Below are 26,686 nucleotides of genomic sequence, written 5' to 3'. Positions count from 1 at the left end.
AAATATGTCTTTAGCAGCTTTCTGGGCATTGAAAGTGTTAATTGTCTTGCTGGCAATGCAGGCCTCACTTAGCCATCGGATTTCATCAAAAATATCTTAATTTGTGTTCTGAAGATGAACGAAGGTCTTACAGGTGTGGAACATGAGAGTGAGTAATAAATGACAGAATTTTCATTTTTGGGTGAACTAACCCTTTAATACTTCTTGCACATTACAAAAAAGTAAACGTTAACATATAAAACTGTATTTTAAACATTCGTTTTTTCACAAAATGTGAATATTATAAACTTTTTGAAATCTTTTTTATTTATTTTTTTCTTTCCTTTGTTGAAGGTAGTGTTTTTTCCTTTAGCCTTTAAATTTGCGGGTCAAATTGACCCACAAACATTACAATCAATAGAAAACCTCAGAGTGTTGAAACTTGCAGGGTTGCAGACAGGGTTATGACTCTAAATGACAAATAGTCACACAATTCGGTAACATTTTGTTACAGTGTCCATGTTGTTATATGTAGTTACTATAGTAATAACTATAAGTTATGCATAATTACATGCATTTAACCGTAAACCAGTCCTAACCCTATGTAGTTAATATTACTCAGTACTTCAATGTATAATTACACTGTAACAAGGACACCTTAAAATAAAGGGTTACACTTTAAGGTGTCTTTGTTACACTGTAATTATACATTTAAGTACTGACTTATATTAAGTAACTACATGTTCTTACTATAGTTAGGATTATTAATATTTCTTCATTCTCTTCTTTACTAAATGATACAAATGAAGAGCAGGTCAGTTCCTATATATTTATAATTTCTCATCATAGATATCACCATGCACCATCTCAGATGCTTCATGTCTTTCTGATCATGAATGGAATGACCTTTATCACTCCGTCTAACATCTTGTACATTATCATCATTTCTTTGACTGCTCATGGGTGCATATTTACTCACCGCGAGTCATCTGTTCAGATCTGCCGCGTGGAGATTCAATCTTTTCGTCTCCTGTCCCTGTTATACGCACCTTCAAGCTGTTTAATTAAAGCATGTATTATTAATCCGACTATATTTGAGTCGTTTTTCCTGTCCCTGTGCAGATATGACTGCTACATTAAGGGTAAATTGTTTTGCAGTAATTCCCATTTAATGTTTCTCTCATAATCAGAAGCTTTAGTGCAGCAGGAGGCACGGGAGCGAGAGGAGAGCCAGGACAGAGTAGGCCGTTACTGTAGCTTACCGTTTGATGTGAGAATCGCATATTTGGGGCCTGTAATTAGGTCTGTTTTACAAGTCAAATGCAGCACCAATGACAGTCGCAAAATATGAGCTTAATAAAAAGTGCCAGCTGAGACAATGCTTCCCCCGTCTCTCTGCCTCCATCCTCGTCTTTTTCTCTGTCTCTCCCTCTCAGAAATATCAGCTTCAGTGTAAAGTCAGCTCAAGGCCAGTAATGATTCTTTCTGACTTCACATAGACCGCAATTGTTCATTCTAATATACGGCCAACCATATCTTGCAGATATTAAGATTATCAGACCACAATGCTCATATATCTGGAGGTGCCGGAAGCCATATTGGTACCAGACATTGGCACTTGATTACTATACATTCATTCCAACTGAATGGAAATTGGTTTGATACAGTTAGAGTGATTAGTGCGGTTTGAGTCGTTCAAGTAAAGGAGACCTGTTGAACTTTTGAACATCTATGTAGTACCATAAAAATGTTTGTTGTGGGCCAATCCTGTTCTGTAGCAGCTTTTTAACTACGTTTTAAAAATATATATGGCTGTGTTGTACATTAAGTGGAAGTATAAATAACTTTCAGAAAAATGCTTATATTTAAACACGTATTTATTTCAACAAGAGCAGGATGGACATAAAGAGCCATTAGCCTTTAGTTAGCTTACATAAGCAAGTTAATAATAGATTATAATAGTGTATAGTTTTTACCATCTTTTGAAATATTGATTGTATCATTTTTATTTGTAATATTTGATCAAACAGGGTGACACAAACAACACGACAATTGGTCCAATCCATTGCTAATACTTACTGATGTTTGTTCTGTTGTTTTTTCTCCAAATTGATGTCACTTCCTGTAGGATGGTGTCATTAAGGAACTGGCTCTTGTTAGTTAAAGGGATTTTACAACAATCCAGCTCATACAGAAAACGACTCCTCTATGATGAACATTATCAATTTATGAATTAACATTTATTTTAATATTTGTAAAAATAACTCAAAGGCTAAGATTGTAGGAAAATAAACTTTAAGTAGATTGGCATAATCCTTTGTTATTATTTCTTAAAAAGCAATGGAGTGGTTTGTTTTCAAATATTAATGTATAAAAACATTTGTGTTGAAAACAGGAAATAGGAAAGAACTTCTTGATAAATATGATGGAAAACATTTCGGTTCATCATTGGCGCAGGATTGTTTGCGGCATCACTTCCTGTCTTCATCCTTTTGGTAATTTTCATCCTGTTGATCAAATGAAAGAATATTGATCAAAAATACAGTAAAAACAGCAATATTGTGAAATATTAAAACAATTTAACTGTTTTATATTTGAATATATTTTAAAATGTAATTTATTATTTTCAGAAATCATTGTAATATGCTGATTTGCTCAAGAAACATTTTTTTTTATATTATTATCAGTGTTGAAAACAGTTTTCATATTTTTGTTGAAACCTTTATTTTTTTAGGAATCTTTAATGAATAGAAAATTCAAAAGAACAACATTTAAAATAGGCTAGTAATCGTTTGTAACTATATCAATGTTTTTACTGTCATTTTTGATCAGATGAACCTCTTTTAAAGTTTTTTATTAAATGCTTGAAAAAAGGGGGGGAAAACAGTAACAACATTTGTCATCATTGACATACAATAACAATAGAGCAATACCCCAGGGTCCTTCAGTCCAGATTAAGTGCCATGTCCTTAAACACAGCCACTGTAGTAGCATATGTGCTGTATGAAGTATGATGTAGACTATTCATCGATGATGTTCCCTCAGAGACTTTTTTTTTTTTTTTAAACTTTCTTCAGTAGTGTTGTGTTCATTGTACTTTAATGAATCTCTCTCTCTCTCTCTCCTGCATCTGTCTGACTCTTCTGTTCTCCTCCATCTATCGATACTCTGTCATTTATCTGGACGCGGCAGCCTCGTCCGCCATATTGATTCTATACAGGCAATTTACTGGGAAATGGCAGTGAAGCAGGGATTTATTGTGCAGCCACTTCATTGTCAGATGATGGGTGTAAAATGTGATCGTAACGAGGGGAATGAGGTGGGTCGCGTCGCTCCTCGCCACCCCGTCGTAAATAACTCTGGTCTTGTGCAGGAAGCGAGCGGCTGACTCTATGATACCCAATACAGAGACGGATGAGTATTTAAAGAGGCACAGAGGAAGATATCCAACGTCATGTATTCGCTTCTATCACGATCCATGGTAGATGGATATACTTTAGTTATCCCTGAGGGGAAATACTATTTCTATTTCTAAAATATCTTAACATATAGTCATAACCTGCTTTATATGACATGTTCTTTCGTATGCCGCTTTAAATGCTTGAGCTCTTTAAAGCAGGATGTATTCTGATTGGTTGTCAATGTTTTTGTCGTTCATCAGCTGGGGAAAAAAAAATCATTTTGAACATGATTCCAGCGATATTGTTACTCTGTACCGTTACCGTTTGTTGTGGTGTGGACTCTGCTAGTCTTTTAAATTTTTAAAGATTTTTAAGAACTAGCCTATCTTTATTGTTATATAGTTATAGGAGTAGATATCCTAGGTGTGAACAGGCCTTAATAGTAATAGCGATAACTGAATTAGCAAATACCACTAATGAGTCATTTATTTGCCCCTGGTATCAGACTTCAGACTTTCAAACACTGTCAGTTGAAACCAGGGCCAACTGTGAGAATATACAACATATTGGAGTTCATATGTGCAGGTTTAATTCAAGTTTTTCCCCCCATGTATTTTCTTTTTACTTGCATTTATTTTTAAAAAAGCCCAAAAAAAAAAAAAAAAGTGATTTTGTCAAGCAGGATATATTCCTAGATCAACATCCTTTCCTATCAACCAGATTTTTGGGGTTAGGTTAGGGGTTAACAACATTCTTATTAACTATCATCTCCCTAACACCAATAGGGGTAGTTAAATATGAACTGTGTATTTCTGCTCCACTAGTGGCAGCAAATGGAATTGCAATCTGATTGTTTGCGTGGCCTCACTGGACCTGAGACGCCCTTCAATTGGAGTAGCAAATATTGTAATTACGAGCACATGAATGAACAAGTGAAATCATTTACAAGTGGGAAACTCAGAATTCTAGAAGATACACGGGTTGTGATGTCGTAAGAGGAGTATCGAAACATGGCAGAAACATTGATCCTTAATGCATGTAACTGATGAAACAAGCCGCAGCCTCCGTGATCAGCAAAACACTCCTCCAGCGATCTGTCACAGCACACCCGTCATCTGTTGAAGCAGCAACTCCGGTGATTGGTGAGCAGCTGATCATGCGAAATCTGAAGGGTTACAGGTACCACGTGTAACTCTAAGTGGGACTCGAACTCGGGTCCGCCGGCATAGGAGTCGGGCTCTCTAACAAGGAAGCTAAAGACAGTCTCTAGTGTCAGTTGCTAGAGCGCCTCTTGTGATTGGGGAGTGAGGTTTACACGCACAACTCTGGCCTACGTCCATTACACTGACCTAAACTTCACTCCCATCCGGGTTATGGCACCACGTGTAACCAGTGGCTCGCGATGAGACGAGATGAAACGAGCTACGGCCTCCGCAATCAGCGAAACACTCCTCCAGCGATTTGTCACAGCACACCCATCGTCTGTTGAAGCAGCAACTGTAAGGTACAAATTTTCTAGGCGCAGTTGAAGGCAGCATAAGATTATCAGTTTGGTGAAGATTGGAAGTGTTTGAAACTTTCTGGAAAGTCATTATTTTTCAATCCAGTGCCAATGGTGGAATTACACACTTCACTTTTATTGGTAATTGTTATAGCTATATCATCCAGAAAAATCACTATAATTGGAATGTATAAAGTCAGCTGACTTGCTGGAAAGACCACTTTAGACCAGCATGATGACCTTGTCTGTGCTAGTCTTTGCTTTTCGTGTATTTCAGGTCTCAGAAGGGTGTTTAGAAAATACATGTGATTGTGTGCATGAGTCTTCACACGGTTTTGTCCTTGCTCTGATGTCGTCTGTGTTCACGTTGATGAATGGGCCGTGTGACTTATGGACGTCACATTACCGTGAGCATGTCACTCGAATAGAGCCGTCAGCCGTAATAGCCGTGTGCTCCGTGCCGGAGGTGAGAGGGATTCGATGATGATGATGATGAGATCTCTCCCGTAATATCATAAAGCAGTGTTTAAATATTTTAATTTCATTTGTCAAGCCGCCGCCTTCCCCTCACTCCATTACTCTGCTAACCATCCCTCATCAGCTGAATTAGTGCATTATTCATCAGCACTAATTATTTTCACATAATGTCTGCCCCGATATATTTAACCCTCACATTATATCTCCCCATAATGGCCTTGTAAAATTGAAGTGGAGTTGGAAAGCTCATTTAAAGAACATCAAAGAGACGGGAATGAGTGAGATGGGAGGCTGTGGAGTTAAACACTTCGGGTCGAGGGTCCCTACTGAGTCAGGACATTTGTTCCTGTCTGATTTGCATGGTGAAGGAGAGGAGAGGTCGATGGGAGAATGGTGAATGAGTGTGTGCTCTGCTTCAACAACCAGCCCTCTTCTTATCAAGAACCATTTTTCACTGTAGGCTTCCAGACCGTAGCGGAGCTTCAGTGAGGCCAGTAGACATTGGCTTCTGGATAATATATTAGAGTGAATCTTCAATTAGTGGCTCTTTTGGCTATGTAAAGTCTTCAAACTATGTTTCATCCATGTTAAAACGTTTATCACAAATCGCATCACACTTTTTGAAAAAAAAAAAAAGGTTAGCTAGCAGCTGTCAGTATACAGGTATATAGGTATGAGTAATATATCAGAAAGTCATAAAATGTCCAATCAAGTCCAATCAGCTTTTTCTCCAAAAAGTGTTATTAAGTGTGATTATTTATAGAGGGGACGTTTTAAAATTCTGAGAATGGGACAAGCCAAAAAAGGAGGAATTATGGCACATTTAACATTTGGAAAAGGTACAATTAAAAAAAAAAAAAAAAAAAAATGTTTTCATGGTTATTTTAAAATTAAAATGGTTCTTGTTTCATTATGGGTTCTTCAGATCAGTGTTCTGGTTTCTTGGTTCTTTAAATTTTTTGAAAGAATTAAAACAATTTTAGAAGTATTAAAATGTGAAAGAATTTGACAAGGTGAGCTGAAGTTGTGAAATGTCAACTACCAAGAAAACGTACGAATAACATTATTTTACTTTTTGTAAAAATATATATTTGTTTTAAAATAAACCACTGTTCAAAGATTGGGGTCAGTAAGTATTTTTTAAAGAAATTAATTTTATTAACTTTTCTTATTAAATTAACTCTAATTTATGGCTGCTGAAAATTCAGCTTTGCCATAACATAAATTACATTTTAAGAATTTTTTTTTTTTTTTTTTTTTTTAATTTTTACACTTACATGTATTCAAGGTTTAATATATATATATGAGTGTATATATGTGTAAATAAATAAGAAACAACAACAGATTGTCTTTAAAAACCCTCTTTTGTGAGGAACTACTTCCTTCCGCCACAGATTCAAATCTCAAGTTGACAGTTTAGCAGTTGAGCCCAAGCCTCTGTTACTAATTCTAAAAAGTCACTTTAGAACTAGCAACAAAGGAACGTTGAGTCGCTTCATTGAAGCTTATTGTGTTATGTAGAGCAGTGGTTCCCAACCACATTCCTGGAGCCCTGCCCCAACACTGCATGTTTTCCATATCTTCTTTATCAAACACACCTGATTCAGATCATCAGCTCATTAGTCGAGACTCCAAGACCTGAAATGGGTGAGTCAGACAAAGGAGAGATACAAAATATGCAGTGTTGGGGGGGCCTCCAGGAACGTGGTTGGGAACCACTGATGTAGAGTATTATGGTATTATGAGAGAGAGAGATCGACTAAACGAGTGTATTACCTGCATCTGATATAGCATTCATTCTTCAGGTCGATGTCTATAATATTATTTCTGTTATATAAAAAGAAAAAAAAAATCAGTTTGAATGTCTGCTGAGGAAAGCTTTGTCTTTGTCCTTTTAAAAGTTAAGGGGATTTCCTACAATGCCAAAAACAACTTGCTTGTTCTGACTCACTCATAAAGAGTCTTTGCCTCCATCTAATGGTGTAATAATGTAACTTTCACTGAAGTCCCATATCACAATCACTAACGGACCATTTTCTCAGTATCAAATACGGCATATTATTTATATAAAATAATATTTATTGAATAACAATATTTAAATTAACAACAATAGCCATTATAAAAGACAATAGGAAATAAACACAAACAATGCATTCAAATGTACAAAAGCAGCACTCTAGTACAGGACTGAAGTTAAATATAACCTAAATATAAACTTAAATTTCCCCTTAACCCAAATTGTTTTGCTCTGGAACAAGTAATAGATTAATAAGACCAAAGACTGATATACACCAAATGAATAAATTTGATATACCACACCAAAAGAATTATATCTCATGTTTAACCACTATCTACATAAGAGCCAGCGACAAATTCCCAAAGGACTGGCCGAGATGCAGGTACATGAGTGCTGAATGGCTGCTGACGGCCTGGAGCTTGCATATGCGAAAGCATCTTGTAAAATAGGTGCTAATAACTACATTCTCGCCTAAAAAACTCTTAAAACTACATTTCGTGACAAAACAACAGTAGCATTTTTTTTTTTTTTCTTAAATGGTGGATTTGCTCGACCGCCATGACAGTCGCCACAAGTGGAGTGATACAAACAGTGAAACGGTTCCAGTGCTGATACTGGGGGAATATTGCATAGTTCTCAGCCAATCAGATTCGAGAACCATAAAGAACTGTTGTGTATATATATATAAATATATATAAATATATTGTCCTGGATGGTTACACCACTTAATAGTTAGAACTTTAAAAAATAAAGTTTTCAAATGCATAATGAACTGTTATTTTAAACTAGACTTTTAATCAACTTGCACTACATCTGCACACCTTCAATCTTTGCTTACAAACAGAAGATCCCTCATGTCCCTCTGACCTCGCTGCTTTGGGTGCATCTCAATCAGATCCCTAGTTCAGTAGTCAGGGCACTTATCAAGGAGTCGGCCATTTTAAGGGCTCAATCGCAAAATCCGCCCTGTGCACTGGAACAATCGCTCCCTGAAAAATCCCACAATGCACTGCAAAAACCAGGGAGCATCGATGCTCACTATGCTCCCTAACCAGAAATTATGTCACATTTCTTAAGCGTGAAACCTAAAACATAGTTTTGAAAAGACAAACCTTTTTTTTTTTTATTATATGTCAGCATAAATGCGATAGACAGGTAGTGAACACATCTAGTTAACATTTATAATTAATATTCGGCTTAAATGTTTTAAGGATATGTAGAAGAACAATGTGTTTACACAGCATAACAAATAAAATGATTAAATACCAGTGGTGACGTTCTACAACATGGGTCTTTACCAATGCCCGGATTCGTGTACACAATATACTTATTCACGAGTTAGGGAGCTGACTGAAATGCACCCTTTGTTTCTCTCGCTCTCCTTCACTTCCTTCTGGTTTACCTTGAGGAGCTCTGACATCTCTGACTGGGGTTAAAAGACTGAGTGACTTACACACACATGCGTGCACTTGGGAAGCTGGACACACAAAGGGTTTTATCTGATCTTTATTAATTCATGGCTTTGACATTCCAGAACATGTAAAATTTAGACATGAACCTTGTTCTTGCTCCAGTTGGTTTATTTGTGGTGTCCCATGAGCATTCACTGTGACCTTAACTGTAACCTCTCGCTCTCATCACACACACAGACGTCTCACTGGCAGACAAACAGAACAACACACAGGGGAGAATAAACACTCACAGTTAAGAGATAACTTCACTGGTCTGACAAAACAACACTGACATTCTACAAGGAAGAATCAAAGCACATTACATTGTCATCGATGATCATACAGACTTGGAAGCTTATCTAAATACTAAATGCATTGTGAATGTAACAACAAATACGACAGATTCATCCAAGACAGAGTTTTTAATGTAGATGATTAAAGTATTACTAAATATGTAATAGGCATTTGTCAATTTCAAAATATTAACTTTTATTGCCTCTCAAAATACTGAGAGGCCTATATTCATAAGCAAAAATCAATTCAGTTATGGAGCAGAAAATGACAACAGCTGGTATAAAGTCGTGGTTTATGGTAGTTTACATTAGCGCTAATCATTTCAGGCTATGATGAGCGACTCCTCCTCCAGACTCCTTCAGAGACTTTTCCAATTACTGTTATTGGGAACTCAGGGCAGTGACAAAAATTAGCATGCAATTCCAAAATGATCTCTCATTTGAAGAGGAGATGCAGATTATGAAATATTCAGGTTCAATTTTCCCCCATCAGCCATCTGAAAGAGTCATAATTAGAGCAGGATTCACATTGTAATTCATTGTGTGGACAGCAGTCGTGCCAGAGCCTCCACGACACGCTCAATAATTCAGTGCGGTGCATGGGGTCGAGGGTCCTGGGCCTCTTCTTTTGTGTTTTTGGGAGGGTCATTAGGAAGAAAACTTGTACCAGACTGATTTGATTCCTGACTGGCAGGTGGAACTCAAAAAGAATTTGTACACTCTTCGCTCTTAAAAGTGTTTTTCATCATCGTTTTTGCTCAAAATTTTTAATTCAACTGTATTTTTTCATTTCATACCACAGTCCCCTTTGGCTCCAGTGTTATTTTAGTATTATTTTTATATTATTAAGCTTGAGCAGCATTTGTTGATGCCACTGGTGTGATATTTTGTATCTGATGCATTGAAATTAACATTTAGCTTTAATTTATTTTCATTTCAGTTTCAGTAATTTTAGTACTTCAGCTTAAACATTATTTCAGTTAGTTGCAAAGGCAATATTTCTACACTGTAAAAAAAAAAAAAAATCTAATTTTATGTCATTTTACTGTTTAATTTTTTACAGATTTTTCCTGTATTTTTGAAATATGAAATCTTAGATTTGAAAAATAGATTGAAAATTTACATGTCCAGTGTAAAATAACACGAAACACATTGTAACTGTGTATACACACACACTAAACCGTCTAAACCGCTAGCCACAAAAGTGAGTACACCCCTAAGTGAAAATGTCCAAATTGGGCCCAATTAGCCATTTTCTCTCCCCAGTGTCATGTGACTCATTAGTGTTACAAGGTCTCAAGTGTGAATGGGGAGCAGGTGTGTTAAATTTGGTGTTATCGCTCTCACTCTCTCATACTGGTCACTGGAAGTTCAACATGGCACCTCATGGCAAAGAACTCTCTGAGGATCTGAAAAAAAGAATTGTTGCTCTACATAAGGCTATAAGATTGCCAAGACGCTGAAACCGAGATGCAGCACGGCCAAGACCATACAGCGGTTTAACAGGACAGGTTCCACTTAGAACAGGCCTCGCCATGGTCGACCAAAGAAGTTGAGTGCACGTGCTCAGCGTCATATCCAGAGGTTGTGTTTGGGAAATAGACGTATGAGTGCCGCACACTGCATCAAATGCAATCACTGCAACCAGGTGAGGTGTACAAAGACAAGTGTGTCTTGCCTACAGTCAAGCATGGTGTGGGAGTGTCATGGTCTGGGGCCGCACGAGTGCTGCCGGCACTGGGGAGCTACAGTTCATTGAGGGAACCATGAATGAGCAGAGCAGGATCCCTTCCCTTCGAAGAATGGGCCGCAGGGCAGTATTCCAACATGATAATGACCCCAAACACACCTCCAAGACGACCACTGCCTTGCTAAAGAAGGTGAAGGTGAAGGACTGGCCAAGCATGTCTCCAGACCTAAACCCTATTGAGCATCTGTGGGGCATCCTCAAACGGAAGGTGGAGGAGCGCAAGGTCTCTAACATCCACCAGCTCCGTGATGTCGTCATGGAGGAGTGGAAAAGGACTCCGGTGGCAACCTGTGAAGCTCTGGTGAAATCCATGCCCAAGAGGGTTAAAGCAGTGCTGGAAAATAATGGTGGCCACACAAAATATTGACACTTTGGGCCCAATTTGGACATTTTCACTTAGGGGTGTACTCACTTTTGTGGCCAGCGGTTTAGACATTAATGGCTGTGTGTTGAGTTATTTTTGAGGGGACAGCAAATTTACACTGTTATACAAGCTGTACACTCACTACTTTACACTGTAAAGTGTCATTTCTTCAGTGTTTTCACATGAAAAGATATAATAAAATATTTACAAAAATGTGAGGGGTGTACTCACTTCTGTGAGATACTGTATCTATACATTTATATAATAGATAGATATATTATATGAAATATGCTGTAGACCTTTTACTGGATTAATTTTTTCATCTAAAAAAACATATATTTTATTTAAAAAAAAAAAATTCAATTAATGAAAGAGATTTTATTTTTAATTGTTAAAGTTTTACTCAGTATTGTTAGTTAACCTGTTAGCATTCCACTGTACCACCCATGGTACACATACCTTTCAAAAGAGACCAAAACCATGCATATACTCCAAATGCTTCAAGAACAGCATGCAATTTACTTTAGGTATGCCTTTTTTAGGCATTTTAGGCAAACTTTACAGGAATGCTAAGGGCTTAACAACAACAACAACACTGCTTGCTCATTATAGGGGCATCACCCCCCTCACAGTTGTCATGAAGGGCAAAATTAGATATATAGACCAAAACCACAATTTGTAACAGGCTGTAAACATGTTTTTTTTCTGCTGTAAAGTTGGGCATTTTAACATGGGGTTCAATAAGATTCTGCTCTCTTTTGGAGCCTGTCCCTAGCTGCCAGTTGATGAATTGCAGTTTAAGTCACTTCCGTATCGGTGCCGCTTGACTTGGATGAGTGAAATGCAGAGCACAAATTCCGAGTATGGGACTACACATCACTTTCACTTATTCACTTTGAAATACTGTATATTGTGTAATGCACTAATAACTGACATTTGGTTATTTTTAGTGGCTGTATGAAGTCAGAATTCACAGGTGTAGAGAATCACATCCATAAACGATTAATAAACACAAAAAGCGACATCTATTGTCTTCATTTAGAACAGTAGCCTGTATTGATTATTTTATCATATAAAATTTGCACACAACATGTGCTGAGATTTCATGAGTGTTTCAAAACTTCTCACTCTCTGTAAGACCCTGAACATGACAGTCCAGACACAAACATCCTGATATGTCCTCGAGGACCGTCTCAGCGCCGAGACATCATCACACTTTAAAAGCTCAACATCTGTCTGTTACGTGCACGTAAAACACACTTGAGTTTATTTTAATGAGACACTCATGAAATGTGATCTGCAAGGTAATATAACATGACAGTCTTAAAGGGCAACAGTCACATCTGATTCTGTAGCTTTATGGCCTCGCGTTAAAATTGAATAATGGGAAATCGAGTTTTCACAAAGTCTGAAATGTTTGCTTATCGCTTATCAGCTCGTAAAATACAGTAATAATTCTCTGTGCACTGAAATATACAACTAAGAGCTGGATTAACAATAAAACAGCCGACTGTTTAATGTAGTTTGAGTAGAAATAACTAAAATGCATGGAAGAAAACTTACAGTGAGAATTAGAGTGAAAAATTTGGGTCAGTAAGATTTTTAATGTTTTCGAACGAAATCTCTTCTGCTCACCAAAGTTGCATTTATTTGATCAAAAATACAGTGAAAACAGTAATATTGTGAAATATTTTTACCATTTAAAATAACTGTTTTCTACTTAAATATATTGTAAAATCAAATTTATTCCTGTGATGCAAAGGTGAATTTTCAGCGTCATTGCTCCAGTCTTCAGTGTCACATGATCTTTTATTTGAAATAGAAATGTTTTGCTCATTTTAATGTGTCCTTTAAGAAAAAAGAAATTGAATGGTTGTGTTGGTACAATTTATATTTGTCTAAGCATTTAAGCAGAAGCCTTTAGACAGAAAAGTGCAAGTTTCCTGTAAGCACATAACAAAATGTATTATCTAAACATCTATGCCTGACAGAGCAATAGCCAATGAGGACCGGAGCAAAGAGACAAATTGCAATATTTAAATCAGCTTGAATTATGAAGCGGGTCTAATTGGCAGGTGGACAGGCTTGTGTCTGTAATAATTCACATCTAGTGTCCAAATGTGACTGCAGGATTCAGTCAGACTCATTTTATGCAGGAGCGCAGAGGTTTTTCTCTTCGTAATAAAACCCTCATATGCTTCATTCTCTCACTGTGACTGCATGATAAATCAAACTGGAGATATTTCAGCAGAATTTAGCCCAAGGAGAGGTAATTTAAATAATATCTCGCGCAGAGCTGCTTCCGAATAAAAATTATGTCTCAGGCAATATTTCATCCAATATGAAGCCGAGAAAATGATTTTCTTCCTAAATAACAAAAACGCAGTAATTCAAATAGGCAACCTTTCTATAAGCAAGGTTAATTACGTCTCTCTCTGGAAGAGGAGATCGCTAACATGCGGAAAACAGATGCTGGCGTTCGCAGCAAGCTTTCAAAATATGATGCGTTTCATTACTCTTGTCATTACTGAGTGGATCATTTCATGCTATAGAGTTAGGAAGCAATCATGGAACATTACGTTAAGTAAGTATGCCAGATAATACTGTCACTTATCATGTTTGCCATTATTTTGGAAAGGTATCTGACTCCATTCCTGACTAATAAAGGTTACTATGTAAGTTAGAAGAGCTTGAGTCACAGTCATGATGGAAACAGTTTAAAGATGTAAAACTGTTACTGCCACTAATGGGACTTGATTATTAAACTGAATTATTAATCCAGAAGTAGCCTGGTGGTGGGAAAAAAAGCAAAATGACACTCCAAATGAGTTTATAATTGTGACAGTAACAGTTATTAACATGCAGATCTGCTTTAGCTGTAGGTTAAGATGACAGACCACTGTGGCCTTTTAAGTAAAATTACTTTTTTTTTTTTTACTTAAACTTCACCTTAAATTAGGTTACACTTTTTTTTTTTTTAAGGTGACGTAGTTACATTGTACTTACTCAAATAAGTACGGCGTAATATTAGTTAACTACATGTACTTACTGCAAAGTTAGGGTTAGGGGTTTGGTTTAGTTACTTGTAATTATGCATAATTTACTGTTATTACTATAGTAATTACATGTAGTAATGTGTAACTACATCACCTTAAAATAAAGTGTTACCCTACTTTATTATGCCCTTTCCTCACTAACTTCCCTCCGTCTCATTCACTTGGATGAACGATTTCCCACTACTGGTGGAACTCTTGCATTGGGTTTAAATGGAACACCTAAACCCTTGACCACTTGTTTGTAAATTAATTGCAAGCACCGAGTTGCTGTTGTGACGTCACAGTTGTGTTGTATTGTGGTCTATGGATCTGCCTGAAGTGTACATATGAGTAGACTCGTTCCCTCTGTCAAAGTCGAGAGTCTGTCCATAAACATCCCTTGTCCAATTGACAAACTTGAACGCACCTCAAAATGGCGGCGGGGATTCCCCTGAGGGGAAGTGCTTAGGGAAGTTCACAAGCATTTGTCTAAAAGTGGATTTAAAGAGTTAGTTCACCCAAAAATTTTGTCATTAATTACTCACCCTCATGTCGTTCCAAAATTGTTAGACCTTAGCTCATCTTTGGAACACAAATTAAGATAATTTTGATGAAATCTGAGAGCTTTCTGACCCTCCATTGACAGCCTATGCAACTACCAATTTCATGTCCCAGAAAGGTAGTAAAGAAAAAATAATTAAAGTAATCCATGTAACTCCATTTATTAACAAAGACTATAGATATAGAAAGACGGTTCACTCCTATTACTTATGAATGGGAGAAACTGCAACACGCAATATGGCGGAATAAGAAACAACATTTATGGAACAGTTCATGTCAGATTTTGTTGCTGATTTGAAATATGTTATTTAATTGTGAGTTCGCCAAACAGTTTTTGAAATTTCAGGATTACCCCGTTCAAATAGATAGGACTTGGTCTTGGATGCCCGAAATAGCTGCCCGGAGGCGTTGCAAATATGGCCACTGAGTGACGTGAAAGGGACTTTCCTTGAAAGGGACTTTGATATTAATTTCCAACGTGCGTTCACCAGAGCACCATGCATGTTGCGTTGACGCAAGAGCGGACATTGTTAAAGTGGTAAATTAAGTTGTTTTTTTGTTTTTTTTTTGTGCAAACAAAGCTTCTTAAAATTGAGGTTAAACCACTGGAGTCACATGGATTACTTTCATGATGTCTTTACTATCTTTCTGGGCCTTAAAAGTGTCAATGGCGTAGCTGTCAATGGCGGAACAGAAAGCTTTCAAATTTCATTAAAAAGATCTTAATTTGTGTTCCGAAGATGAACGAAAGTCTTACGGGTTTGGAACGATATGAGGGTGAGTAAATAAAGACAGAATTTTCATTATTGGGTGAACTAACCCTTTAAAACACCAAAGACTATTTTTTTTGTCCATCATGTATATGTGTTAAAAAAGGACCATATTATCTTACCATTCATATCATTTTTGATCAGTAGCTACAGTAGATTCAGTTGATGGGTTGAACCTTGAGAAGATCAATTCCTGTCAATCATCACTGAACGGAGAACCTGAATATAGAAAGAAAAGGAGAAAGACAGACAGTGAGAGAGAGAGATGGAGGTTCATTAGTGTTTCATACGTTTTTAATTGGCTCTGGCTGTTTGTAGAAAGGTGATGTGATCTCTCCGGTGTGTCACGGTCCGCTGTGCCCTGGAGATGGTCTGAGGGGGCCGGAACGGGAGGGCTGTCACCGGATGACATGGCAGATGAAGCCCCGTGTGGAAGTGCAGGTGTGAGGCCGGTGCTTTGATGGAGACCTCACAGACTCCTCACACGCTGAATACAGAACAGCCTGATCTCTCTCCACAACCTCTTACACATGACTGCCGCACACCCCCGTTTTCAGTGAATATGTTCAGTCAGTATGATATACTGCTTACTTCATGCTAATGTATAGTTTTGATCCTTGATGCTGGTCAATACAGTATTCCAGGTGTATGCAATCATTGTAAAATACACATGCAATATGGCAATACCAAACATATAACCCATCCTGTTTGTTTTTCATCCTGTCTCTTTTCAGCCTTGTCTCTAGGCTTTTGTGGGGATATGCAGACAGGCCCTAAAAGAGATGTACTATTACGCTCTGGCCAGCCTGCCGGACTCATAAAAGAGCTGCTCTTTGCTTTCAACACGAGAGCTGTTTCCTCTCGGCCTGCGAGCTTCCTCGCCACCCAATTTGCAAGAGACGATTCACAAAACTTTAAAGTGTTTGGCTTGTCAGATTTCTACCCAGCAAGCAAAGAGAGGCTTTTATGGACCTAATTAATGTCTCAGTGTACAAGATTTATATCTGAGAAAAGCACACCACGCTCGCGATATTAGCGTTAGTTTGTAAAAACACAAACAAATACACACGCGAACAAAAACACACACCGAGGCGGTGTAACACAGGAAGTGCTATAGGTCCAGAGCAGGTGAGATGAAAGAGATGTCTGTGTGGCGTGTTTTATCAGCGCATGAGAAAGATGGGGAGGATTTGTCTCTGTTAAAGGGATACACTGCTCCTTTATTAAAGCCATTTATCACCTTTTGAATATTCTCCTTTAATGGGCTCTTGCCCCTAATTACCCAACTTTGTCAACAAAGAACACGCCAGGCAGACCAGAGCATCTCCTGTCCTCACATACATGTCTTTCATTCCCACAGGCTCTCTCTCTTTCTCTCTCAGTGTCAATAAGCAGCGTTTTTCATGCTGTTGTTAAGATTAATTCAGACGCTGTCTGGAGGCCGTAGACTATTTGTGCATGTAGGGAACGCTGGGTGTCTCAGCACAAATTTGGTTGTATTTCATTTCAGATGAATGAATCTCAGTTTAGATTTTGTATAAATGCTCTCATCTAGGGCTGGGCGATGTATTGAATATTCACAATATATTTGCAATGATTTTGCTGGCGATACAAACTTTTTTATTTGGTCATTAAATTTCCTAGAGGCCGTGTGATTAGAGTAGTTTCATAAGACAATTGTGGAAGGACTATGTCTTAATATTGCCACTGATTTAAACGCAACATGAAATTAAAATGGACCCTATTTAATTATTTATTTTTAATGTTTCTGTTCTTAATGTGCATGATTCTTCTGCCCTAGTGATAAAAGAAAACAAATGTTTTGTCTTTGTAAGCTTTTATTAAAATGCACCTTTATGGCTGACGTCATCTCTTATTTTTCCATTCCTGCATCCATCCTAATCAGTGTTTCCCGCGGAATTGGGCTACTTTAACACTGTTGCCACGGGTTTTTCATGTCTGCGGGTTGAAGCGAGTCCAAATAACATGATATTTAGCTCCTGGAATGCAAATTTTACCAGGGGAACCCTGCCAAAAACGCGGATTTTACCCCCCGGAATGCAATTTTCACTGGGGGACCTTTTTCTACTCAGTCCCCCTCACCCCCAAAAAAATTGCAATTAGCGCCGTAATCTGTACACAAATTCATGATCGCCTCAGTCCCATTTAAACCTCATATGAAAATGGTGGCAGGCTTTTTAGTTTTTTAGTCCGCGTCAGAATCAGAGGAAAAGGTGTGTGTTTATCGATAGATTGTCATGTGCAGTTCTATGTCATAAATGCTGTTTATACATAATGTGATGCAGAAGCAATACGAAACAGTTTCCCATCCACTGTAAAGTTTTCGCTGCGTTCACCCCTCATCACACTATTGTTATCCTCCAGCGAAAACGGAACGTGAAGACACTTTAGAAAATGTTATTTTAATTTGAAAATTACATTTTTTAATTGAAACATATTATTGTGGATGTGGCATTAGATTAACATCATGCACAGAAATTATTAAAGACACAATTACACTGTAAAAATGATTTGTTGGTTTAACTTAAAGCAGCCTAACCTGGTTTCCTTAAAATTTTAAGTTTGTTAAAACAAAAAATTTTAGTAGTGGCAGACAGCACTCCTTCAATGATTTAAACTGCTTACCAAGAGTGAATGACAGAGACAGAGAAACATCATGTAGTTATTTCGTTCTACCAAATAATGAACAGCTGATTGTGACATTTATAGCCTTAGAGTAAAGGAGAAACAGATGCGTTAACAGAAATACCATGCATTGATTTTTAACTCCATTTGTACGGTTTTAGTTCTAACATTAAACATGTTCAATCTAATTGGCAACAATGGCTGTTTGGAAAATATATAAATATCAACATATTGGATATTGCAAAAAGGAAAATTATCAAGATATTTTTTTTTTTAGCTATATACAGTATATTTCCCATAATCTCATCTTGGGATAAAGGCTTTTTAAGGTGAAACTCACTCTAATCTGTTAGTGTGGGTCAGGGATGTCCTGTGTGTGTGTATGCGCGTCACAACTATTACAGGAGTTTCCGGGTCCTTCCCTCACAAGCCGTTTTTGCGTTTGCAGTGTAATTAGCCACTTGACGAGCTGACCTGAATGAAGCATGTGCAGTAAAGAGTTTCCGAGGAGCTGAATGAGACACGTCAAAGCTTTTGTTTGCCTATTAGATGAGGTTCAGTGCAGCAAGATTCAGAGATAAAGATAATATATTGGGCAGCATTTATTCTACCTATCAGACAGAAAAATCACAAATGATGTATCTTTGAAATGTCAATTATTTCTTCTACATAGCAATGTGATTTAATGGAGAGCAATTGGAGACTTTGTTAATGTTAATGAAACATCTAAGACTAAACTGATACGTAAATTAAACAAATTTAAGAATTCCTGCTTGAAAAATCACCATTAAGATATATTTAATGGGGACCTATTATGCAAAATTCACTTTTTCGTGGTGTTTAAACATAAATGTGTGTCGACAGTGTGTGAACACAATCACCCTATGAGGATATAAATCAACCCACTCTGTTTTTTAATCCCCATAAAACCTCAACAGTCTCATAGAACAAGCGTTTTCATTTTCTGACATCACATTGCTTAGGCCCCGCCCTCGATTGTGGACAGACTCTGTCGTATTAGCATAGACCCCGCCCTGAGCGAGTTGTACATTGTCTGCCATTATCTCGACGCCGGAGCAGCTGTAGCGACAGGAATGTCTGGTAAGCGATTGAGGTGTTGTTTTTCGGATGTAAGAGTGAACATAACAGTCTTCATTTACTCCCAACATCTGAGTCGCTGCAGACACAGTGGATTAATTTTGTTTTTGAAAGGAATCCACCACAGATCTAATATACATGTACACATGCGATTTCTGTCCCTGCTGTTACGTTCACTGACATAACCGACTGTGTTTATGTGAACTTTATGTGTTTTTGACATAACCTTGTGTGTATTTGACAGTATAAGTGCAACAAAAAAAAAACATGAAAGAGAAGTTAGTTTAATACTCTTGCGACGTACCATCTGACAGCCAGCTTTCTATTCATGTGCTTCAGATGTGTGCCATCAGAAAACGATAAATTGTAAGTTTAACCTGATATAGCTTTAAAATGCATGGAAATGATAAACTTTTATGATGAAGAAGAACTGCACTGTTCGTGATCAAGATCGCGATATATATCATAAATCAAAACCAAGCAGATGTCTTGTTAGTATTTGGCATAGCATCCAATGCAGGCAGCAGAAAGAACAGCAGCTCATTTGCATTTAAAGGCACATGCACGAAAACAGCATGGTTTTACTTGCACTCAGAAATGGGTCTTTACAACATGGTATAATAAATGATCTGTGAGGCATTTTAAGCTGAAACTTCACAGACACATTCTGGGGACACCTGGGACTTACATCTTGTATAAAGGGGCATAATAGGCCCCCTTTAATATCTCAGTTGTTTCTACAAGCAAAAATAGAAAAAAAAAAAAAAAAAAAAAAAACGAGACCAGAGAGTTGAGAGTTTTGCTGTCTTAGAGTCTGCTGCTTATCAGATGTTTCTCTTGATGAGAATAAAATACTCCATTAATCTCACATATTTCTCCTCTAGAGTTTTAGAAGAGATCCCAACAATGTCTTAAATTGAGATTTGCCAACTTCTGCTATCAAAAGTCAGAGATTTCAATATGAACTCAAATATTTCTCATCATATTCTCCCTGTTATGCCTTCTCTGCTAATACTTGTCTGTGATTTTCACATTATTTTAGGACAGACATTTGAAGCAAAGTTGATACATAAAACAAAACTGAGAGCCCAATTAAAGTTGGCATTAAACGGAAGTTGCAGAAGTCTTTTCTTCCTTATTGTGATCCATATCAGAGTAAAATTGCTACTTGAACAAGAAAAAATGTTGGACGGGACTTGATTTTGTCCACGGGGAATTTGGTTTTGCTATTGGTGGATCTCATGTGAGTGACAGGTTGCCCCGCCCTCAAGCCAGTAAACACATCACCAGAGAAGCAAGAGAAGCATCAGAGAATTATTTTGATTATAGGTCACAAGGGCACATGAATTTAAAAAAAATAATAATAATAATGATGTGCACAGATAATTATAATAAATACTGATCTGATGCAAAAGCAATAAAGCAGCTAGTACATTCACTTTCTAACAAGTCTGAGCGCTAAACCAACAGTTGTGTGCCGTAAATGTGGATCCTCAAACTGAGTGTGAACAGGCGATTTGAGAGCAGTAAAGATCAACCCCTGTGGATGACTGCAGCGCTGTACTGTTGTCTTTATTTACCCAAGGCTAAATTTCAAATAAACACACAAACGCACACACACTGATATGAGATCATTTAGCACTGAATAACGGCTAGTCGTTTCTTTCATTTTGAGACTTTGGTGTAACTTAAGTGTCTGCAAAGGTTCCCTGGTGTGTAATGTGGAAGTTGTACTTGTGTGTGTGTGTGTGTGTGTGTGTGTGTGTGTGTGTTTGTGTTTCTCTTCTCGAGTACAGTTATTAACTGTTTAGAGAAAAAAACACAAAACTGCTCCACTACTGTTCAAAGGCTGAGCTCAATTCTGATTAGATAACGAGACCACAGTCAAACCGAATGAATCAAATACATTGATCAGAAATACATTTTATGCTTCCATGAGCAATATTGAGATTTTAAGGATCAAAGAGCTTGTTAACCCAGTGGTTAAACTGTGCTGGACCTACATGAAGAACCTGTACGGTTTTAAACATGTCAATAATGTCACCAAAGCTGCTAATGAACATTGCACATCTGATGTAGTGTGTGTGTCATTATACTGGGGACAATCCACTGTCATTTCAGATCAGAAATGCCTGAATGAGATAAAAATTAATCATATACATCATAGCCATTGCTTGACTTAATGTAGGTGCAATAGCAGATGGTGTCCAATAGAGGCCAGTCTCTCTGTATTAGTGCATATGCGCATTGAACATACAATATCATTAAATACACAGATACAATACAGTTCATAATAATAATAATAATACTTTTATTTAATAAGAAATATTTCTTGGGCAGCAAATCAGCATATTGATTTCTGAAGGATCATGTGACACTGAAGACTGGAGTAATGATGCTGAAAATTCAGCTTTGCATCACAGGAATAAATTACATTTTAAAATAAATTCATATAGAAAGCAGTTCTTTTTAATTGTAATAATATTTCACAATAAACCGTTCTTCATGTATACTTGATTAAACAAATGCAGCCTTGGTGAGCAGAAGAGACTTTAAAAAAAAAAAAATTATATAATTTATATAATTTATATAATCATATTATGTGACCCTGGACCACAAAACCAGTCATAAGTCACATGGGTATATTTGTTGCAATAGCCAACAATACATTATGGGTCAAAATTATCAATTTTTCTTTTATGCCAAAAATCATTAGGATATTAAGTAAAGATCATGTTCCATGAAGATATTTTGTAAATTTTCTACCCTAAATATATCAAAAATTAATTTTTGTAAGCAATATGCTAAGGAATTCATTTGGACAACTTTAAAGGTGATTTTCTCAATATTTTGATTTTTTTGCACCCTCAGATTCCAGATTTTCAAATAGTTGTATCTCGACCACATATTGTCCTGTCATAACAAACCAAACCATCAATGGAAAGCTTATTTATTCAGCTTTCATATGATGTATAAATTGACCCTCATGACTGGTTTTATGGACCTGGGTCATATATATATATAATATACATAATATATATGTAAAATAATATATAATAAATAACTTAATGATTAAATTATTCAGTGTATAAAAACATAAGCAATATTCTGTTTTAAAGCACACATCTTGCTTTGGCACATCTAACATTTGTTTTGCATGAACACAACCAAATTAATTTAATGAGGTGTTCTAAAACTTACATGAAGTATTCTAAAAAAATAATGAATGGGAAAAAACACACACACAACTATCTCAAATATCACATGCAGATGTCAATTTTATAGTAAAACATTAAACACCTTTGAAATTCTTAAGTATTATGAAGCACAAAGTAAATCTCCTCATTATCTCAAGCCTGTGTGAGTGTGTTGATGAATAGCACACATTGCTTTTCACTTAATAGCTCTTAGATGTCATTTTCAGTATTGGCAGTAGGTGGCAGGATCCATACATTGATTTAATGTGGTCATCTCATGAGGGCTGAGGGGGTGATGTCATTCTGACCAGCACACAGTCCTGAGGCCTGCCAGAACCTCCATATGAGAACAAATGCATGCCTTATTAAGTGTACAACCTCTCACCAGAACCAATATATTTTAAAACGCATAATTCCAACTCTAAATTCTGATTGGATGAGGCAAAAAGTGTGTGAGTTTAATTTAAAGCATGTTGAGTCAGGCTCAATTAAGCAGTGAGTGATTAGCTGGGAACTCACCAGGAGGTTCTGTAAGGGCCATTAAGGGCCCCTGATTAGAGTCACAATATCTGAATCTGTCTCTCTGCACTGACTGACACACTTCTGCTTTATTGGCCAACATAAAATGCATACATGTTCTTGAACGTGTGTGTTTGCATGCACAGACTATATGTTTAATCAAAACAGTTTTAGGCTGTTTTGCACTCTGACAGTCTTTCAGCTCAATAATGCAAACGCCATTTGCATAACAACACCACCATGAGCCATAATCAGGGCTGAGAGAAGCTTTGGCTTCATATATTGCCAATGGGTCCATCCAGAATCAAAGACACCTGCATTACAGCACTACAGCTCCTGTTAGATGCACATTAAAACTAAAGTGCCTGGTTGGGATGTGAAACAGAATTAAAAGGCAAAGAGTTTAGTATGAAACACGGGCATTAGTGAGTACTGCAAGGCATTGTGGTCAATTCAACTGGCTTTTAGGACACATCATACAATCAGTAACATCATTGTATGCTGATACTGGCATTAAAAACATGGTTTCTGACAAAAAAAGTGTCCTTCTGTCACAACTAAACAGGTATACAAGTCAGAATTTTTGAGCGGGCAATTTAATCATTTTGCAGCACACCTTTTTTTTTTTTTTTGTCACATTCCAAATATTCCCTATTCTTTTAATTTCTAATATAAGCCTTTATCATTTAGTTTTGCTGAAAATGTTGATGTGAGTCAATCTCTTATGCTATACTTTTTAAACGTGGTATCTTTTTTTTTTTTTTTAAATAAAAAAATGTGTTGGAATATATGTTGACTTTCATAAATGGTCAAATTTAGACACTTAAAGTTCATTAAGTAAAGCTTTTTATTAATTGTTAAAATTATTTACACAATGGCAAGAAAATTAACAGGATGGAAATAACTTGATAATTCATTGCTCACTGACAGAAAGGTACTTGATTATTTGAACATTTTTAAATTTTGATATCATCATACAAATTTCAATAATTTTCTCAAACAAGACTGAATGTTCTAGCATGAGACAAACTAAATAAAACCACAAAACATCACAGAATTCATCAAATCTATTGCTAATAATGATGGTTACGCTGTGGTTTTCCCTCCAAAATGATGTCACTTTCTGGAGAATGATGTCAATAAGGAAATAGATTTTTTTTTTATTATGCAAAAGGATAATCAAATAGATCATAGAAAAATAGAAAGTACCAATTTAAATAATATTCTCAAGAAAACATGCTCTGTTTGAAACTTGAAAATGAAGAAACACTTGTTTTGTATTGTACAACATATATTAATAATATATAAATATATAAATAGACCTTATAATAAAAAGGTATAGATACATTTAGTAAGCATTTTGCTTACTGCCTAATGATATGACATAAATCAAGAGATAAGATGAGTTATGACTATGACGTCTCACAGTATTGCCAGTGTCAGTTTTCCACTAATAAAGCAATTAATCAATGACTTTATAATATATAATCAACCATCTATAATTTTAAAATAAGAGCACATTGCTAAAAACTTTGCATTCTTAATCCAAGTACATTTTTAAATAATTAAAAACATTAATTCAACTACACTGTGTTGTATGCAAATATGAATGTATTTATTTGTCAAACCTCTGTGTGTCTCGGTGTGTGTGAACGTGTTTCTCACTCAGGCCTGTGCTTGCAGAGCGCGTCTCTAACTCACTGAAATATTGAAAAGCTTTTGTTTTGCCTAGTTAACCATGCGCTGGTGTGACACAAACTGTGAACAATGCCATGGCACACGCACGGGACTCCTCAACTCTATTATTCATGACAGGAGGACAGCAATCCAAACAGAGAGGGAACAGCATTCATCTGAGTTCAACACTAAACCAGTGCTTCCCAACCGCTTCTGCTTTAGGACATCAAGTGGTGACCCGACACAGTACCACAACTGCTTATCATACAAAAGTAAAGAAAAAAAGGCCTTAAAATCAAACAGAAAGTTATTAAACTTACCATGAACTGCACAGTCCTAACAATATGCAAAGTTATTAACATGACACAGGCTGAATAGGAAAATTGACAATTTGATTATTCAGGTGATAGAATCTGCACTGAAATTTTCTGGTTTTAAAAACAAATAATGTGGAAAGCATTTTCTACTCCCTTTTAAAAATCATTAAATCTGTTGATTTAACTATCCTAACTTTGGTGGTTACTTGTGTTATATAATTTGCATTAAGCGCTGCTCTTCCCTCCTGTCCGTGACCCAATCAGAACAAACTTACAACCCATTTTGGGGTCCTGATTTAACAGTTCCATTGCAACAGTGCATGCATAATTAAGTCAAATATGAATGTAAAATGAATTATGATTTTACAGAATGACTTTAAAGGGGACCTATAATGCCCCTTTTACAAGATAAAATATAAGTCTCTGGTTTCCCCAGAATGTGTCTGCGAAGTTTCAGCTCAAAATACCCCTCAGATCATTTATTATAGCTTGTCAAATTCGCCCCTATTTGGGTGTGATAAAAAAAAACACACAGTTTTTGTGTGTGCCCCTTTAAATGCAAATGAGGGGGCAGGGTTTATGTAAATTTTAGGGTTAGTGATGTTTTAAAGTGCCCCTTTTGGAGTCTCTCTAAACCCCTCCTTTCTGAGAGCTGCTCTGCTCTGATTGGTCAGATTGCTCAGTCTGTTGTGATTGGTCGACCACTTACAGCGTATGTCGGAAACGAAACGCCTATTACCATATATGAATTTCAGCTCCGGAGGCTTCCTCAGCACTTGATTCACTGTGATACGAACAGTAACGATGGCGTTGTTTTTTTCTGTATCAATTTCAACGCAAGTCCCTGTTCTAAAGAAATGCAGGCAAAGTGGATTCGCAAAGCAGAAAACAGCGTCTTCTCGACATGTCAACAACATGAACCAAACTCTTCCAGTTTACAGTGTTTTAGGTCAAAGTAGAAGTTGTTCACAGGCAGCCAATGAACACCACAGACTGGTATTATGCAAATTTGTTACATTATTTGTAACAGGAAGTGAGTCTGGAATTACTGACAAATCGTTTTGGAAGTTCAGAATCTATTCTTTGTTTTAGGAGACAATAACTTTATTTGTTGTGCACTTTGATCTTTAAAACTTTGCAGACCTTCTACATTCATAAACAACTATATTACACACTGCATAAAAAAAGGTAATGTTCGAAAATGCATAATATGGGCACTTTAAAAATGAAAAGGGCAGATCTGACTTTCAGAAATATCCTCTGGTCAAGCTGAGACACTTAAATATTATTGACTGAAGCTTTTATTAAGTATTATTAAAAATGTTTACACTATGGCAGGAAATGCTAGAATCATTGCTTAGTGGGGGTTAGCTTACTTGGTTCATTTTGATTAAGTTATTTTAAAAACATTTTGAAATTATTATAAAAAATTGTGATCAAACAGGATGGAATGTTCTAGTGTGAAAAGTCAAATGAGAATGTGTATCAATTATGATTTTGCAGAATGACTTTAATTGAAATAAAAACTCAAATGAATAAAAATAGTTAGAATAACATAAATGCAAATTTTTGAGGGAGGCCAGAGCCGTGCGTCCTGAACCCTGCACCTGTGCTGACCCAACTTTTGTCTGCG

The 26,686-nt window shown here is 36.6% G+C and overlaps 1 long non-coding RNA gene across 2 annotated transcripts in view; it reads right to left on the bottom strand.

Moving 5' to 3' along the window:
• Positions 1 to 1,835: 1,835 nt before the first annotated feature.
• The window catches only part of LOC127514730 (uncharacterized), a 56,836-nt gene continuing 31,985 nt past the window's right edge, over positions 1,836 to 26,686 (bottom strand). The window contains exons 3-4 of one of the 2 annotated variants that reach the window (XR_007930694.1): positions 15,722 to 15,818; positions 1,836 to 2,486 (exon numbers count right to left, since the gene is read on the bottom strand). This is a non-coding gene — a long non-coding RNA (uncharacterized LOC127514730). Of the gene's footprint in view, positions 2,487 to 7,556; positions 9,033 to 15,721; positions 15,819 to 26,686 lie in introns of those variants that run through there. The other variant, XR_007930695.1, reaches the window with a different exon arrangement.

The sequence above is a fragment of the Ctenopharyngodon idella genome, chromosome 6 (assembly GCF_019924925.1).
Source record: "Ctenopharyngodon idella isolate HZGC_01 chromosome 6, HZGC01, whole genome shotgun sequence".
Taxonomy (NCBI): domain Eukaryota; kingdom Metazoa; phylum Chordata; class Actinopteri; order Cypriniformes; family Xenocyprididae; genus Ctenopharyngodon; species Ctenopharyngodon idella.
Note: the sequence above shows the minus strand (reverse complement) of the source record. Positions and strands in the feature narration are given on the sequence as shown.